Below are 18,003 nucleotides of genomic sequence, written 5' to 3'. Positions count from 1 at the left end.
AAAGGGGGATATTAGTTAATCACACACCAGAAGTCAAAGCCCTTTATTATTTGTTTTTATGATTATTCATTAATATAGGGCCCTCTCATTTGATTTTCTATTTTTTTACTTCACCCTGGATCTCTTTTTCTGTCCACAATCCAAATATCTATTTTATTGGGTTTAATATATGTTTTTAGAAATATATGTATGTTTTTAAATACTTAGTATTTTTTCATGTGTGTTTGAATGTTTATGTAAATTGTTGAATGCATTAATTTTTAGTAACTGTTTAGGCCAAAAAGAACTAATGTCGTCTTTGACTGTACCTTATCTCTCAGCCCTTTTTTTTTTGGTGAGACAGAGTTTTGCTCTTGACTGGGCTGGAGTGCAATGGTGGGATCTTGCCTCACTGCAAATTCCACCTCCTGGGTTCAAGCAATTTTCCTCCCTCAGCCTCCTGAGTAACTGGGATTACAGGCATGTGCCACCAAGCCCAGCTAATTTTTTGTATTTTTAGTAGAGACGGGGTTTCATTGTGGTGGCCAGCCTGGTCTCGAACTCCTGACCTCAGATGATCCAACCACCTTGGCCTCCCAAAGTACTGGGACTATAGGCATGAACCACTGCAGCCAACCAGCCCATATTTTTTATTCCTGTCAATTCAGTCCTCAATAGCCCTGACAATTATTCCATTTTCTCTGTTTTAAGTGCTATGCTGCAGCTCTGGTTCTCATTATATTTTGTAATAATCTTGTAATTACTGTGATGTTAGAATTAACTCCTTCTCCAATCTTATTTCTGTTTTCCATTTGGGCTCATTGTCTAAATAAATGACTCACTTAGATCTGAGTCTGTATAGCAAATCCTAACTTGGTAATTTGTCTGCAAACCATTCACTGAGAATGTGGTCTCTGGAGAAGAAACATGATGAATACAAAACAGGGTAGGAGACAAGGGCTGAACCAGGATGTGCTCTCAGCTCCAGCCTACATTCCAACTGATTCCCAGGGGTGTGCTAGAGCATGAACCTCTCCACAGGGTTAGTTCTCCCCTCAGACCAACCTTGTATATTTCTATCTTAGTCAGTCACTGTGGTTGTTCAGTCTCATAGCGAGTAAGGAGCGTGAGGACCTGGTAAGCAGATCATTATAGCTGAGGGGGTTTCTCTGAAGATTGGCCACTGGGAGCCATGTGTGGCTGACACAGCAACAGCAGCAGCAGTACTAGGAAGGGAAAATTTTCACTACTCAGAAACAGCTATCTCTGCAGTACATCAGCCACAGCCACTAGAGCATCTGAGTGATTTTCTAAAACCCTTTACCTCCCTTAATTACAATCCATCAGTGGTTTCCTACAAGCTACAATATTAATTCCAAATTATTTACCATTGAATGTTTTTTCCCTTTCATTGTATCCATGCTTACAATCTATGCATATAGATGTATTTGTAATTTTTAAAGTACCGTCTTCTATGTATATTTTGTATACTTTTTGGACAGATGGCTTTATCTTCAAAGAACTGTCCTTGAAGATTTGACTTAGTTAATTTCCTAGTTAATTTTAGCTAATGATCTAGTTAATTTCAGCTTTTTAAATCTAGCTAAGATTTGACTTCCTCCTTCATACCTACCATATTACCAAAGTCCTAAACTCTGCCTTAATCCTGTTCTGTCTATAAGCTCCTCTAGCATTTATAATTCTCTATTATAAGTATCTGCTTACCATTCTCTCATCTCAGTAAGCAATTATTTCCTTTTGATCAGAAACTGTGATTTTTAATCTATTATACATCTTGACACATAATAAATATTCAATATACCTTTTTCTTAAATAAATGCATTAATGAGATTTATGGACTAAAATGCTCAAATTAAAAACCAAATAAAGAAAAAAGTAGAATGTATTCCCATGCTATGAACTCAATTTCATCAGATTCTCACATGTACAACCAACTTTTATTTAAAAACAAAAAGGTCCCTGGATTCTTACTCTATGGTATCTGAAATTAGGTGACTCTTAATTTATTGGCAATATAAGATTATCTCATGAATGTGTATTCAGACACATCATATATGTAAAGTGGAAGATACCTAGATATGCGTTTGTGTCTCTAGGATGTCCTCCTGGATCACATGCCGTTCAATATGGCTGGAATGCTTATGCCATGATTGTTTGATTTTTCCCCAATAATAAATTAAATTTCTAAATAGTACTATTTCAGCATTATGCTACAATCAATTATAGCTACTCTTATGGTTGTTTGCACATGAATGGCCCCACTTTTAATCCTCTAGCTTTTAATTGTGCTTGTTTCCACACTTCTAGCCTATAGTCCACTGAAGGAGGAACAGGTAAATTAATTAACTTTCCTGCAGTTGTAGTCATACTTTTTTCCACTATATACATTATATACAACATGCATATTAATATGAATTTTCACAGATTCTCACTCAAAATCACTATGTAACATCCAGCATGACTATTAGGATAACACATAGCTCTTTATGTAAGAAAATTGATACTCTTCAGTTAGATGAGGTTAATATTTTTACCCTAGTCTTCTATGGAATATCTTATTTTTCACTCAAGCTGTCTGCCATTATCTGATCTTTTTCTCTTTTTCAAATTAGCCCGAGTTAAAACGATCATTTTCTTACATTGATGCTTAGATACTAACTTCATTTTCTGTGTCTGCAATTGCTCACTCATCGAACACAAATGTAGAGACTTCATCAACTGTATCTCTACAGTTCTGTGCTGTATAGAACTGCATCTCACTCTTTCTAAAAATCTATACCTCCTGCTTTTGATAGAAAAAGAATAATGTCTAAGTTGAATTCTACCAGAGCAAGTCTTCTCCACTTTTCAAAAGTAATTGATTCTAAGTAACTTCCTAGGTTTATACTTCCAGACGTGCCTCTGGCTTCAGCACCCTGAGGTTTTTCTTTTTTACAGTTTCATTTCCAGTAGGCCTGCACAATATAGAAAGGCTTTTGGTATCAAAGTATTGATAGAAGCTTGAATCTGGTTCAGTACGGGTCACAAGGATAAATGGAGAATAACCCAGAGATGAACTTAGCACTAATTAGTGACAAGAGAAGCTGGATAATATTACTTCTTCTGTACTGAACATCTGCTTTGTTCAATTGACTACATTACGTGGATTTGCTCTTTAATTCCCACAGTTAACGTTATGAAGCAAGTAGTATTTCCATTTCACAGATGAGGTTTAGCAAAGGTAAGCAGTTGTTCATGAACCTGAAGCCTGTAAATGACAGGGTATGATCTGCCTCCTCCCATCCCTGTGAGTAGGCATTTAAGCTGAATTTCTGCGACTAGTTTCCTGAAATCTCTCTTTACTATGCACTGATATTTTGTCCACTATGTGCCAGGCACTGTTCTAAGAGCTTTAAAATATTGAAAGCATTTGCTCATAACAGCCATCTAAGTGATACATTTTGAACCTCATTTTAAAGAACAGGAAACTAGGACCAGAAATATTCAGTAAATTGTCCAAGATCATGTAGCTTTTAAATGCTTTATTGATTGGTTGATTGATTGATTTACTTATTTATTTATTTTTGAGACAGAGTCTTACTCTGTCACCCAGGCTGGAGTGCAGTGGTGCAATCCTGGCTCACTGCAAGCTCCGCTTCCCAGGTTTAGGCCATTCTCCCGCCTGAGCCTCCCGAGTAGCTGGGACTACAGGGGAGCCGCCACCATGCCCGGCTAATTTTTTGTATTTTTAGTAGAGATGGGGTTTCACCCTGTTAGCCAGGATAGTCTCGATCTCCTGACCTTATGATCCACCCGCCTCGGCCTCCCAAAGTGCTGGGATTACAGGCGTGAACCACTGTGCCTGCCCTTAAATGCTATCTTTAAATACACAGACACATGAAACTAAATTTTAATGTTTAAGCTAAACATTATGCTATTGTAATAAAGTCATTGCATTTTTCAAGATTTAGTTTTGTTTTAAAATAGATTTATATTCAGCAGTAGACATTTTTGTTTCAACTCTAGTTATCAATTGTCCATGCCTGGAAGGTATTTACCTTTTAAGCCTTGGTCACTCTAACTGCCACTATCACTATTTCCTTTTGGCAGCTACTAGACTTTCAGACTGAGAAACTTGGGATTAATAACAGTTGCGAGAAGATGTACATTAGAGATCCAATATATTTCACTGATGACACATGCCCTACTTCCTCAATATCCTTCACTCTAGCCAAGGCTGTCTGTGACTGGAAGAAAGAAATATTTTGCAGCATCTCTAGAACTGCAGGCTGCTGACAAGGACCATTAACTAATTTAGATTTAAGTGTCTGTGGAATTGCTGGCTAGAACTACTACAGCAATGCCATGGGATAATAAAGGTTTACTTCTGCCAGGAAGTCTCCAGAGCTGCCTGTATCTCATATTTCTTCTTACTGAAGTTAATGCACTGGAAACTGTGTGTGTGTGTGTGTGGTGTGTGTGTGTGTGTGTTTGTTTATAGGAACACATGACATGGTTTGAATAAAATGTAGGTTTGATAGTATGCAATTAGGTGAACAATTTATTACATGTATGGCATTAAACAGATCAGAAAGAATGTGTTATTATTGGTTACATGGATCCTCTATAATGTTATTTGGTGTGATGTTCTTCACATGAATTGCTCCGACAGTTTTTATGTCTTGTCATTGCATGCTGATGGCAGTGTGCAAATAGGTTTGCCACATAGGAATTACCTGTCCCACAAGTTCATTTTCAATGGCATTCTAAAGATCAACCATCCTTGCAGGAGTTAAGAAAGATTTATAGAATCATTGCAATGTAAATCCTTAGAAAGAAAGGCATAACAAAACTGACAGTATTGTATAGAAGAGAATATGAAAAATTCACTATTTTTAATGTTTCATATTTTTAAAAATGTAACTGCTATACAATGAAAGTGTAGAAATTAAATTTCTGTAAAATCAAATTTTAATGTTTTTTCTCCCCACATGTTAAACAACAGCTTCTGATAAATCTTTGTAAGGAGTCTATGCTAAAACTAATAAATAACTGACATTTGTTTAAAGTGTGAAATCACCAACACATTCCTCAATATACAAAGCAGTGGTTTACATTTAAAATAATCTGAATGTAGATTATAAAAGGAAACCTAGAAATTCTCCATTTCTGATACCCACAGTTGTTTGGTCATAGAGAACTTAAAAAATTGCTGAAAGAAATACTAGCATCTCATAATATTTTTGTTGAATATATATACACACATATATGTGGGAACATGTATATATACATATAGAGAGTATAAATTTTTAATGTTTAATTTTGTGCATATGAGGCAAATCCCGTATGGTGTTTGAAAAATAGCTGGACTATTTCCAGAAAAATAAATTTTAAGTGTGCATAAAGAAGAAAACTTCTCAAAAATCATTGTATGGTTTGTTTCTCTTGGGACAATTGGGCTAATTATGTATTTTCTATTACTTTGTGGCTGCCCACAGCATTTTACTATATATCATTGTATGTGCCACAAGGATAAAGCAGTATTTGTTATTAAATTCCTACTACTTTATGAAAATTTATGGGGTACATAAGAAATGTTTTACATATACAATGTGTAGTGATCAAATCTGGGACCCAATTACTTTTTTTTTAAGTATAGTCATCCTACTTTGCTATCAAACATTGAATTTATTTCTTCCGTCTTACTGCATGTTTTTAACCCTTTAACCCAGCAGTTCCCAACCTTTTTGGCACCAGAGACAAGTTTGTGGAAGACAATCTTTCCATGGATGGAGGTTGGGGGTCATTATTTCAGGATGTTCCATGCACATTATTATTTATTGTGCACTTAATATCTATTATCATTTCATTATAATATATAATGAAATGATTATACAACTCACAATAACGTAGAATCAGTGGGAACCCTGAGCTTGTTTTCCCATCTGGAAAACAAGATGGTCCCATCTGGGGGTGATGGGAGACAGTGGCAGATCATCAGGCGTTAGATTCTCATAAGAAGCATGTAACCTAGATTTCTTGCATGCACAGTTCACAACAGCATTTGAACTCCTATGAGAATATAATGCCGCAGCTGATTTGACAAGAGATGGAGCTCAGGCAGCAATACGAGCAATGAAGAGTTGCTGGAAATACAGATGATGCTTTGCTCACTTGCTCGCCACTCATCTCCTGCTGCACAGCCTGATTCCTAACAGGCTACTATGGGTACTAGTCTGGGGCCCCAGTGTTGGGGATCCCAGCTTTAACTCACTTCTCTTTATTTTTTCCCCTCCCCCTACTCTCCCTTCTCAGTCTCTATTATCTGTTTTTCCTTTATCATCCCCATTCGTTAAATTTTTTTGGCTCCTACATATAAGTGAGAGCCTGTGACAGTTGTCTTTTTGTGCCTGACCTAAAGATCAGGTAAAGACAGGAAATCTGGTGAAAGGAATAAGCTAATTTCATTATAAAACACCCAAAAATAGAAATGCTTATATCCCAAAGTCAATTTGGGATATAAGATTACTAGCTTAAACATTTATTAATTAATAGTTTGTTAGTTTTTGAGGGCAGTGGCTTGTTAAAGCAAACTGAATATGGCCTGAGAAAGACTCTGTACTTCTATATTTGAGTCCTTGTGGATGAATCATAACCAAGGACAAAATTGAAAACCTAACTTAGTAGCATGCTCCTGTAACAATGGCTGAGTGCTGGCCAATCCCTACAGCCATACTTCAACCACTCAGAGACTGCTGAGTGTTCAAACTGCGTTCAAATAAGGCAAATGCTGAGCTGTAACCGATCTCACTGTTTCTGTACCTCACTTCTGATTCCTGTATGTCACTGTACCTTTTTTGTCTATAAATTTGTTCTGACAATGAGGCACCCCTGGAGCCTGTCTGAATTTTCTGTGATTCTGGGGGCTGCCCAATTTACAAATCGCTCATTGCTCAGTTAAACTTCTTTAAATTTAACTCAGCTGAAGTTTTTCTTTTACCAGATGGTGTCAGAAGCGCATCCGAAGTGGAGCTTTTAGTGACCCTCAGGAACACTGAGTGAACACGCAAGGAACCTGCAGGACCCACTTGTGTCCACTGATCTCTGGGAGTAGATGGGGTAAGCTCCGTTTTGGATTTAGGAGCTCCATGGGCTCGTGTTTTCAGATCCCTGAGTTTCTTTGCGCAAATTTCTGGTCCAAACTGGGTTTGGCATCATGGCAGAAACAGGACTGGGTCCAGGATGGATTTGATCCGGGAATGAACTGGCTTGGATAGAGTTAGAGGTCTCTTACATCTGACTGGGTCAGAAAGGAACTGGTAGTAAGCAGTAATACTGCAGGGGTTATAAAATTTGGCTTTTAAAAATTAACAAGAATTTCTGTGTGCCACCCGCTATGTTAAATTTTTCTGGTATACTCAGGTAGGAAAAAAGTCATTGGCTAAGTTAATCAAGAGAACCTGAGAGTAAAGCCAATATTTTAGGTAAAAATTAGATCCTTAATTTCTGTGCAACTGAGTTCGTTCTGGTTTATACTCTAAGCCTGGGAGGCAGCGAAGTCTTATGGCAAAACCTTACCAAAGATAACTTACAGGGGAACGCTACAAATGAACAACAATGCATTGAGGTAAATTTAAAAATGAGGGTTCTCAGTAAATTTCCATTGGCTAAGAATGAATTTGGCACCACAGGATGTCAACTGCTGTTCTCTTTGGAATAATCTGTCTTGCACTCTTTGCTTACTACTATGGGTGACAGGTTTAGGCATTTACAGGATCATGGGACATAGGGAGCTTATTCCTTCCTAAAAGGGGAAACTTGAGAAGTGATGAGACTGCTGGAAAAAAATCCCTTCGCTACCAAGAAGCAACCACCTGAACTTTTCAGCGTTGCTTCAATGGGTGGGTCTTTCTCTGACCTCCCTGATCATTTTGCCTTCCCCAATCTGCCACAGGCAATGCTTTCCTCTCTCTCCTTTCCCTTTCTTATCTTTTCTCTTACTCAGAGCGGCCATCTTGCCCAGAGACCACGTGTTGAAACTTCTATTGAGAGGTTGGATTAAAGATGACGGGGCCCATCTGAGGGCAAATTGAAGCCTTGCCAATTTGATATTGGGTGCCAAGCAGAGTGGCTAATAGCTATGCTTTATGATACGTATTTTGCTCTGGCCAGACTGAAAAAAGATAAATTTCCTTTCTGATGCATCTTGGCCCTAGCTTGATGGTGTGGCAAGCTGAGTCTCTAAGGCTGTTCAGGGAAAGGGAAACCACAAGTTTGGCATGCTGGCAAAAGGGTAAGAACTTCTTACCAGTTAGGTTTCTGGCTTCTCTCTGTGTGTGCAAACAGTTGAATGAATGGTAAAAAATCACTGTTTACATCTTCTGTAAAGTTTTGATTAATGCGAAGAAGAATTCTGAGTCTTAAACTGATATATTTGTGCTATGAATTTGTTTTTCTGTGTCAAAGAGTACCTGAGGATAAAACACGGGCTTACGTCCGCATAAGCTGGCTGCTCAACATGGCCTAGCAAGCTGGTCAATAACAAACTTCCCTGCAGGTCCCTAAAACAAACACAAAAACTGGATGGGGTCTCCATCTTGATTTATGTCCTTGGGAGTTTGACTTTGTAACCACATGGCAGTACTTTCTCTTGGTCTCCGCCTTCCAGGGAACAGGAATTTTAGGATTTATGTCATAGTTAGCTCTAAAAATTATCTTGAGTAGTTAAAAGCATTTGCAAGCTCAAAACTAACTACTCTAGATTCCTTCTGGGATGGGCAGTGGAGACTGCCCTGTGCCATATCTCTGTAGCGAGGATTTTGCCCTTTTACCCTGGCAGTCTGGGTTTGATTCCCTGCTTAGGAAGAAAGTCCTTTTTGGTTTAATATTTGCATGATGTTGTCTAGTCTCTTCTTCTCCATGGACTATCTTAAGTTTTCCTTTCTCTGAGCACCTGAAAGGTTACCTTTGGTAAAGTTCAAAAGCCAGAAATATTGGCTATTTGACCATTTAAATAAAACTTTAAAAGGACTTTATTAAAGAGTGCTATTGTTAAAAGTCAGCTTAATTAAAAGAGGATAGTCAAGCTCTAACAGCCGGAACTTCTTGGGAAAACAATAAGGCCGCAGAAACCCCTTTCCTGACCTTGTTCTTCCAAGAATTCCACCATCAAGCCAATAACCAATTAAGAAACTTAAAAACTGGCAAATGAAAAATCTTACAACTACTGTAGTAATCTTGTGTCTGTGTAACTATATATGCATTGTGTATAATATTTATATAAAAGAGCTCTAATTAATTGGCTTAAACAAAACAAAGTGCTTAAATCAAATATTTTGAAAGCAAAATGAAAACTGTAGTGCCGCTGGGCGTGGTAGCTCCCAGGCAGGAGGATCACCTGAGGTCGGGAGTTTGAGACCAGCCTGGCCAACATGGTGAAACCCTGTCTCTACTAAAAATACAAAAAAATTAGCCAGACATGGTGGTGGACACCTGTAATCCCAGCTACTCAGGAGGCTGGGCCAGGATAATTCCTTGAACCAGGGAGGCCGAGGTTGCAGTGAGCTGAGATCATGCTATTGCACTCCAGCCTGGGTAACAAGAGCAAAACTCCATCAAAAAAAAAAAAAAAAAAAAAAAAGAGAGAGAGAGAGAAAATTGTTCAATTTATTTTGGAGACATTAAATTCTAAATAAGTCTTGGGGATATATGGAATTAGCCATGGCCCCTACCTATGCAAGAAAGGTTATAAAGTAAAACATGTCACATATGGTCTGTGTATGTCACGAAAGAATTTATGAAAAGAAACTTACACCAGAAATGTTGTACAATTTACAGGTGGTTAGGCCTCCTAAATGCTTCACAAAATGTCACTATGACTCTTAACAGTACAGCTTGCCTGATTTACAGCTAGGTAAGTCCTAGGACATGTGAAGTTAGATGCTGGAAAGAGACCTTATCTGCATTTCTGTCTGGGTCCTGGCGCCACACCTAGTAAATAACTAAAATCCCTTACTTATCAAGGTTTTCACCAAAAGTAAAAGTCACTAAGAGTTAACATTGTAATATGTAATTGAGACTACTGAAAAAATATATTTACATACAAGATGTGTAAGGAGAATAAAATGTGTTTTTGTAAGAGATTATAAGAACGTATGGAAATGTAAATTTTTGCCTAGGTTAGAGGGTTAAAAGATTGTTTTACATTAAATAAAGCTAAAGGTTTGAGCAAGTTATGGAAGGTTTATAAAAATTAATTATAAAAGATTCTATGTGTGAACATACTGCCAAAAGTTAAAATGGCATTATTCAAGTTTTTTTATTTTTTTTCCATAGATAAGACATTGGAATAAAAGCACAATGAAATATTCTTAGAACACTGTTCTGCTCTGAGAAGAAAAAAAATGCAAGGGGTTATAAAAGGTCTTTGAAAATCTTACCTTACGGTCAAATTAATTAAAACTGAATAGATTTATAAAATGTTATCAAAAACTAGCTTTAACATTAAAAATACACTAATGGAAAAATAAAATTTGGGTTTCTCTTTTAAAAACATGTAATATTAAAAGATGATGAACGGTTTTTGTTTACCTTTTAAGTAAACTACAAAAGAAAAAGGGGGCCAGACAACGAAAGGAGACAGTCAGTTGACCTACACTCTCTTCATTGGGTCTTGTTTGGAAAGCTGAGTCTCCTCCCTATCAGAATAATGTTTCTTCCTTTAAAAAATTTTTCAGTTATTATTACGGCTAAATGAAAAGCTTATAGTAACCTAAGATTCTATTTTGTAATATCCAATGTTTTAAACCTTTGTTTTAAGCCCATGGTTCACTGAGGACAACCCCTTCCCAATCTAGAACCCAAAGATTGGATTTTCTGCGAACATCAGAGAAAGACTGTCCTTGCTATCCACACTGCAGCAAAGTTTTGGAGCCTTAAACCTTGGGTTCATGATCTCACAGCTGAGAAGCGTCCCTCCACACTCCTGAACTGTACAACCATTGAAAGCCTTGAGGTAAAATTAACCAGGAAAGTTTCTCCCCTTAAGAAGATGGCATCCTTGATGTGAATAGCTTTTCCCAAGATCCTGGATCAAAACGTCTACTATCATGAGACTCTTATATTTGAATATTTTTCCTTGTTTCTGCCTTTGGAACAATAGTAATGAAGAGAGGATCTATTATGTGCACTTACAGGATATACTTTTATTTGTGAAGGATTTTGCATCCAGCCTTATACGTGAATAACCTTGTAATTTAATAGATAAAATATGAAGGCCCAATGTACATGAGAAAATTTAGTGGTACATATGTTGCTTCATAATCAGTCAAAACTCTTCTTAACTCACATTAGGGATTAAAGAGAACATTGTCAGGAGGCCTTTGCTCTTCTAAAAAGACATCATTTGTTAGGTCCTTTTTCCATGGGTTAGAATAAAAGAGGCAATAATTAGAAATGTCACCCTAATAATAGGCTCTACAGCAAATTCTACTTTAAAGGCTGTTGTTACACAACAGACTTTAAATTATCTTGTGAAAGTTATGCTAAAAAATAGAATTGGCCAAACAGAAAAGTATCTGCACAGTTGCTGACACCTGTGGCCTATGGAGAAACACATCAAATGTAGAGTATACAGTTTCAGTTGCAGGGTATTAACGAACAGACCACTTAGTCAAGGAAGTGGATGCTTCATCTAGCTCATTCCTTAATTTATTTAATTTTACATGGTTTGGTTTATGGGGATCCTGGGTAAGGAGCACCCTCGAAATTTGTTATTATTCTCCCAGTAGTCATAATAGTAGTCTCCCTGGTGCACTGTATTCTCTCAAAGATTTCATCTAGAGATGCATACAGTCATCTCTAGAACATCAAACAGTCTCTATTCAACTGGAATGATGAAAGCTAAAAGAAATGTGCGACCCCGAGGACACCATAACCTATGAATGATGTGCTGAGACTGGAAACCCTAAAGGATGTTACTGAGAATGGCACTAAGGCCTTAAGTTTTGGTCACACTCTCACCTAAGTGAGAACCTGGCTGAAAAGGGAGAATGTTTTAAAAACAAAATTAGAGGAAGCCATTATTTTGGACTGAGCTCATGCACTAGGCCCCAACAAACCACAACAAGCTAAAATGGAGTCACTCATGCTAAATGTGACATAATCAAACTAAGGCTTTAAGAAAACACATAGATGCTAGAACGGACCAGGTTTTGTTTTTCTCTTGTAAACAGAATTGTCTATCATAAGGAGGTACCGTCTACTCAGTCCTTATTCTCTCCTTGCAAAACCCACTTTTTTACTGTTTCCCAGTGGGTTTCAAAACCATATAATACATTTATGATAGTGATATTCACATCACTGACTAAGATTTTGGTCAATCTCTCATAATTGAGAAAATGACCAAAAAGGGGAAGTAATTGTTAAAGCAAATAAATATGGCCTGAGAAGAACTCCATAGTTTTATATTTTAGTTCTTGTGGATGAACTGTAACTTAACTTAATAGTCAGACAAAACTGAAAACCTAACTTAATAGTATGCATTTGTAACAATGGCTGAGTGTTGGCTAATCGCAGTGGCCATACTTCAACCACTCATAGACTGCTGAATGTTCAAACTGTGTTCAAATAAAGCAAACACCAAGCTGTAACTAGCCTCACTGTTTCTGCACCTCACTTCTGATTCCTGTATGTCACTTTACCCTTTTTGTCTGTAAATGTGTTCTGACCATGAGGCACCCCTGGTCTCTGTGAATCTGCTGTAATTCTGGAGGTGCCTGATTCGCGAATCATCCATTGCTCAATTAAACTCCTTTAAATTTAACTCAGCTGGAGTTTTCCTTTTATCAGGTTGAATTTTACATATCTACTTTAGATTTTAATTTATTCCATATTACAAAGGCTGATAACATGTTTGTTAAATAAATGAACTTAATGCATTGGACAAAAATTTCCTGTTGCTTTTTTTTTTCAAAGTACATAAATTGATGCTACTTTATCCACCTTTCTGACATTTTCTCTGTCCTAATCTCACACTGGAGGTTCAATAGTCTTCTTCATACCTCAAGTGCTTTCTCTTGTAATATGAAAGGTATGTGGCCACTTTCCTTTTCTAATTATTTCATAAATCTAAACATTTTCATTACCTATTGGGTACTATGCTCATCGTCTGGGTGAAGGCATAATTTGTACACAAAATCTCAACAATATACTACTTACCCATGTAAAAAAGCCTAAACATGTACCTGTTGAACCTAAAATAAAAGTTGAAAAAGAAAAACAAATAAATAATACCTTTCCAGAATACTGCCTATGGAAACAAGTCTAAATTCCTTAATACGGAGTAAAATGGTAATAAAATTCTTGCCCTGATTTTCTTTCTTAGGCCTATGTCATTTCAACACTCACCATCACCATTCTTTCCCAATCTCTTCCACTTCTTTGAGCCTAAAATCCTTAATACATTGAATTTTTGTTCAATATTTGTTTTATGCCCAAAACTATACTAAGCTGCTGGACTCATGCTCTTTCACAATTTCTTTTCTGTTCCTTTCAGACTAGTGAAATAATACTGATTTTTAATGATCTGTCTTTTCTTTGAAATTTTATATTTCCAAATGTCAAAAAAAGAACTAATAATTTTTGTCTCTCAATTTCCATAACACTTGTCAATGTCATTGACATAGCCCTAATATTTATGAGAGGTACATTGTTAGTTACACAAATTTCTTGCTTTCCTACTTTTGATGTCCTTAAGGTCAGAGATTGTATTTTACTCATTTGTATTCCTATCAGAAAAAAACGTGGCTTACATGTAATATATATTCAATAATTGTTTGAATGCAAAATGTAATAAAATACTACAAGTATCCAAGTTGCTTTACTTAATCTCTTCTGCTGCCCCACCCCAAAAAGTGATATGTAAAAGTGCATAAAATTATGTGTATGCATATGTAGATCAATAGATAGAAGCATCTGTGAACACAAATAAAAAATTTAGGAAATGACTATCTTAGAATCACTTTAGCTTCAAATCTTATTTATTTATGGATTTATTTATTTGCAATAGCTTTTAGGGAACAGGTGGATTTTTGTTACATGTGTAAGTTCTCTAGTAGTAATTCCTGAGATTTTGGTGCACCTATCACCTAAGCAGTGTACACTGTACCCAATCTAGTCTTTATTCCTCACCCCTCTCCCCACATTCCCCTTGAGTCTCCAAAGCCCCTTTTATCATTCTTATGCCTTTGCATCCTTATAACTTAGCTCCCAATTATAAGCGAGAACATACAAAATTTGGTTTTCCGTTCCTGAGTTACTTCACTTGAAATAATGGTTTCAAACTCCATCCAGGTTACTGAAAATGACATTATTTCATTCACTTTTATGGCTGAGTAGTATTCCATGGTGTATATATACCACCTTTTCTTTATTTACTTGTTGGTCAATGGACATCTAGGCTGGTTTCATATTTTTGCAATTGTGAATTTTGCTACTATACACATGCATGTTCAAGTGCATTTTTCATATAATGACTTCTTTTCCTCTGGGTAGAGACCCAGTAGTGTGATTGCTGGATGAAATGCTAGTTCTACTTCTAGTTATTTAAGGAATCTCCATACTGTTTTCCATATGGATGGTACTAGTTTACATTCCCACCAACAGTATAAAAGTGTTCCTTTTCACCATGTTCATGCCAACATTTATTATTTTTGATTTTTAATTATGGTCATTCTTGGATCTCATTGTATTTTTAACTTGCATTTGCCCAGTAATTAGTGATGTTGAGGATATTTTCATGTTTGTTGGCCATTTGTATAACTTCTTTTGAGAATTGCCTATATATGTCCTTTGTCCACCTTTTAAATTTGATTTAATGCTAATTCTACTATTATATATATAAAAGAATATATATATATATAATCTCACTTTGTTGCCCAGGCTGGAGCACAGTGGCACAATCAGCTCACTGGAGCCTTGAATTCCCTGGCTCAAACAGTCCTCCCACAACAGCCTTCTGAGTCACTGCAACTACAGACACTCACTACCATGCCTAGCTAATTTGGTAGAGACCGGGTCTTGCTATATTGCCCAGGCTAGCCTTGAACTCCTGGCCTTGAGCGATCCTCTCACCTCAGCCTCCTAAAATGGTAACATTACTGGTGTTAGCCACCTTGCCCAGCATATACAAATATTATAATATCAAATGTATAGAAGAGATACCCACAGTTATAAAAATCAACATAAAAATACAATTATGTATATAAACAAAATTTCTTGGTGAAAAATAAAATCTGATCTTAAATATAACTATTGTATTTGTGGTAAATTATTATGTAATCCATATTCTCTTTGGAGCAACATACAAACTGCTAAAAAGAAACCATCACAGGATAATTTTTTCCTTGAGAAATACATTTTTTGTTGTTAATTTTACCAAAAATGAATCGAATGGTGTCCTTTGAGAAATACTTAGAATTTAAGAATATTATTTGGCATTTGTGTGAGTGAGGCATAATGTGTGAATACTCATGTTATTTTAGGAGATTTTGAATATTTTATCTATTATAATCTATGCCCATGTGATCAATCTTAATAGTCTTTACAATGTATTAATACATAGGATATGAATATAGTTTCTTGCTCCCAAAGACCCAATAGCATATATTATGTATAAACAATTTCAAACTAGTTGTATGCTTAAATTGTCTTTTCTAGAATATATAACCAACTTAGACACATAAGTGGCAAGAATATATACTATTTGACATTTCCTTCATGCTACATGAAGGGAAAAGTAAAGGTGTACTTTGAAGGACATTGGCCTGTGGCATAAACAACAGAAAAGAAAACAGTAAAAATAGCCCTTTACTTAGGTTTATGTCCATTTATTACATGAAAATAGGGGAGACAAACTACATCAAAACTATCCAACAATGTACACTTAATCCAGTATCTAGCAAGAGGAGAAATGAACACAAAATAATAAAATAATTCATTTAGATCATTAGAAACTGGTACAAGTTTTCATGCTGAAGGAGAAATACATAAAATTTAAGAAATAAGCACTGTAGATTGGTTATAAAGCTTATTTGACCTTGAAACACTAACGTTTATGTTGTTATTCAGCACACGCCAACAATATACAGACCCACAAGGAGAGAGGGTAGTGGAAAAAAATAGAAAGTTACTCATTTTCGCCATGTACAGCAAGGAAAGCTCCAAAAGAAATACAGCATTGAACTAGAAATTGCATCAAAATATCACACTCTCCTGGTTTTTCTCCTCCTGCTTCTCATTTTCTTTCACTAGCTCTTTCTACTTTTCCCAGACACCACAATAGTGAATTATGAATTGCCTAGGGTGCAGTGTCAATGTTCATATTTCTCTTAACTCAGTCCCTGAGTGATTGCATCCATGTCCGTCTTTTATGTACCATCTCTAAAATTAAGGCTACATCATTTTAATCTCCAGATGAATTTCTCTCCTAGATTCTATATTTACATATAGAACTATATTTGAAATATTTAACTTGTATTATTTCCTTAAAGGAATCTCAAATCAAATCTTTCCAGAACAGAAATGATTTTAGTCCTCTCATCCCATAACTTCACCTCTCCCATATCCCTGAGACCAGCATTGCTTCAATCCATTGCTTCAATCATTCCATTGCTTCAATCAATTGCTCCTCTGTGACTCCAGAGTTAATTCAGTTTTTTTAAAGATTTTTATTTTTTTGGAGCCCTCTTAGGTTCATAGCAGAATTGAGAGGATATACAGCAGTCTCCCATTTACTCCCTGCCCCCACACAGGCATGGCCTCCCCATTATTAACATCCCCCACAACAATGATAAATGTATCATGATTGATGAACCTACACCCAAAGTCCATAGTTTATGTTAGGTTTCACTCTTGGTGCTGAACACTCTGTTGGTTTGGACAACTGTTTAATGATATATATCCATCATTATAGCATCATACAGGCTATTTTCACTGCTCTAAAAGCTCTCTGTGCTCTACTTATTCATCTTTCTCTCTTCCCTAACCCCTGGCAACCACATGTCTTTTGACGGTCTTGACAGTTTTTGTCTTCTCCTAAATGTCGTATAGTTGAAACCATACAGTGTGTAGCATTTTCATACTGCTTAGTAATGTTAATTTAAGTTTCCTTCACGTCTTTTCATGACTTGATAGCTTTTTTTTTTTTTTGCATTGGATAATAATCCAATTTTGGAAGTAGCACAATTTATTCAACCATTTACCTACTGAAAGTCATTTGGTTCTTTCAAGTTTTGGCAATTGTGAATAAAGCTGATATAAATAAATATATATATGTATGTGTGTGTGTGTGTTTGTTGTAAACATAAGTTTGTAACCTCTTTTTGTAAATAAATACCAAGGGGTGTGATTGATAGTATGGTGAGAACATATATAGTTTCGTAAGAAAATGATTCACTATTTCCCAACATGTCTGTACTATTTTGTATTCCCACCAGCTATGAATGAGAGTTTCTATCGTTCTATGTACTTGCCATCATATGGTGATTGCAGCCTTCTGGATTTTGGCCATTCTAATAGGTGAGTAGTTATATGTCATTGTTATTTTAATTTGCATTGACTTGATTATGTATGATGTCAAATATATTGTTATATGATTAATTGCCATATTTCTATTGTCTTTGGTTAAGTGTCTTTTAGGGTCTTTGGCTCATTTTTTAACAGGCATGTTCATTTTCTTACTTTTGAGTTTTAAGTGTTTTTTTGTATATTTCAGATAACAGCTCCTTATCAGATATATCTTTTGCAAACATTTTCTTCCAATCTATGACTTGTCTCTTCATTCTCTTGATAGTGTGTTCAGCAGAGCAGAATTTTTTAAAATCTTATATTTTAAGTTTTGCTTATCAGTTTACTCTTTCATGGATCATGACTTTGGTGATATATCTAAAAAATCATCCTAAGTTTAAGATCATATATTTTTTCTCCCATGTGAAATCCTAAGAATTTTATGTGTTTTACACTGAG

The 18,003-nt window shown here is 36.0% G+C and overlaps 1 long non-coding RNA gene across 1 annotated transcript; it reads left to right on the top strand.

The window, feature by feature from the left end:
- Window positions 1-6,988: 6,988 nt before the first annotated feature.
- On the top strand, window positions 6,989-17,557 carry LOC117076865. Its single transcript, XR_004434503.1, has 3 exons — window positions 6,989-7,098; window positions 10,836-10,993; window positions 17,475-17,557. It is a non-coding gene; the product is annotated as an uncharacterized LOC117076865 (long non-coding RNA).
- Window positions 17,558-18,003: the final 446 nt, after the last annotated feature.

Source organism: Trachypithecus francoisi, unplaced genomic scaffold, assembly GCF_009764315.1.
Source record: "Trachypithecus francoisi isolate TF-2019V2 unplaced genomic scaffold, Tfra_2.0 Lachesis_group0, whole genome shotgun sequence".
In the NCBI taxonomy this organism is placed as follows: Eukaryota; Metazoa; Chordata; class Mammalia; order Primates; family Cercopithecidae; genus Trachypithecus; species Trachypithecus francoisi.
The sequence above is the reverse complement of the archived record's forward strand: the minus strand, read 5'-3'. Positions and strand labels throughout refer to the sequence as shown.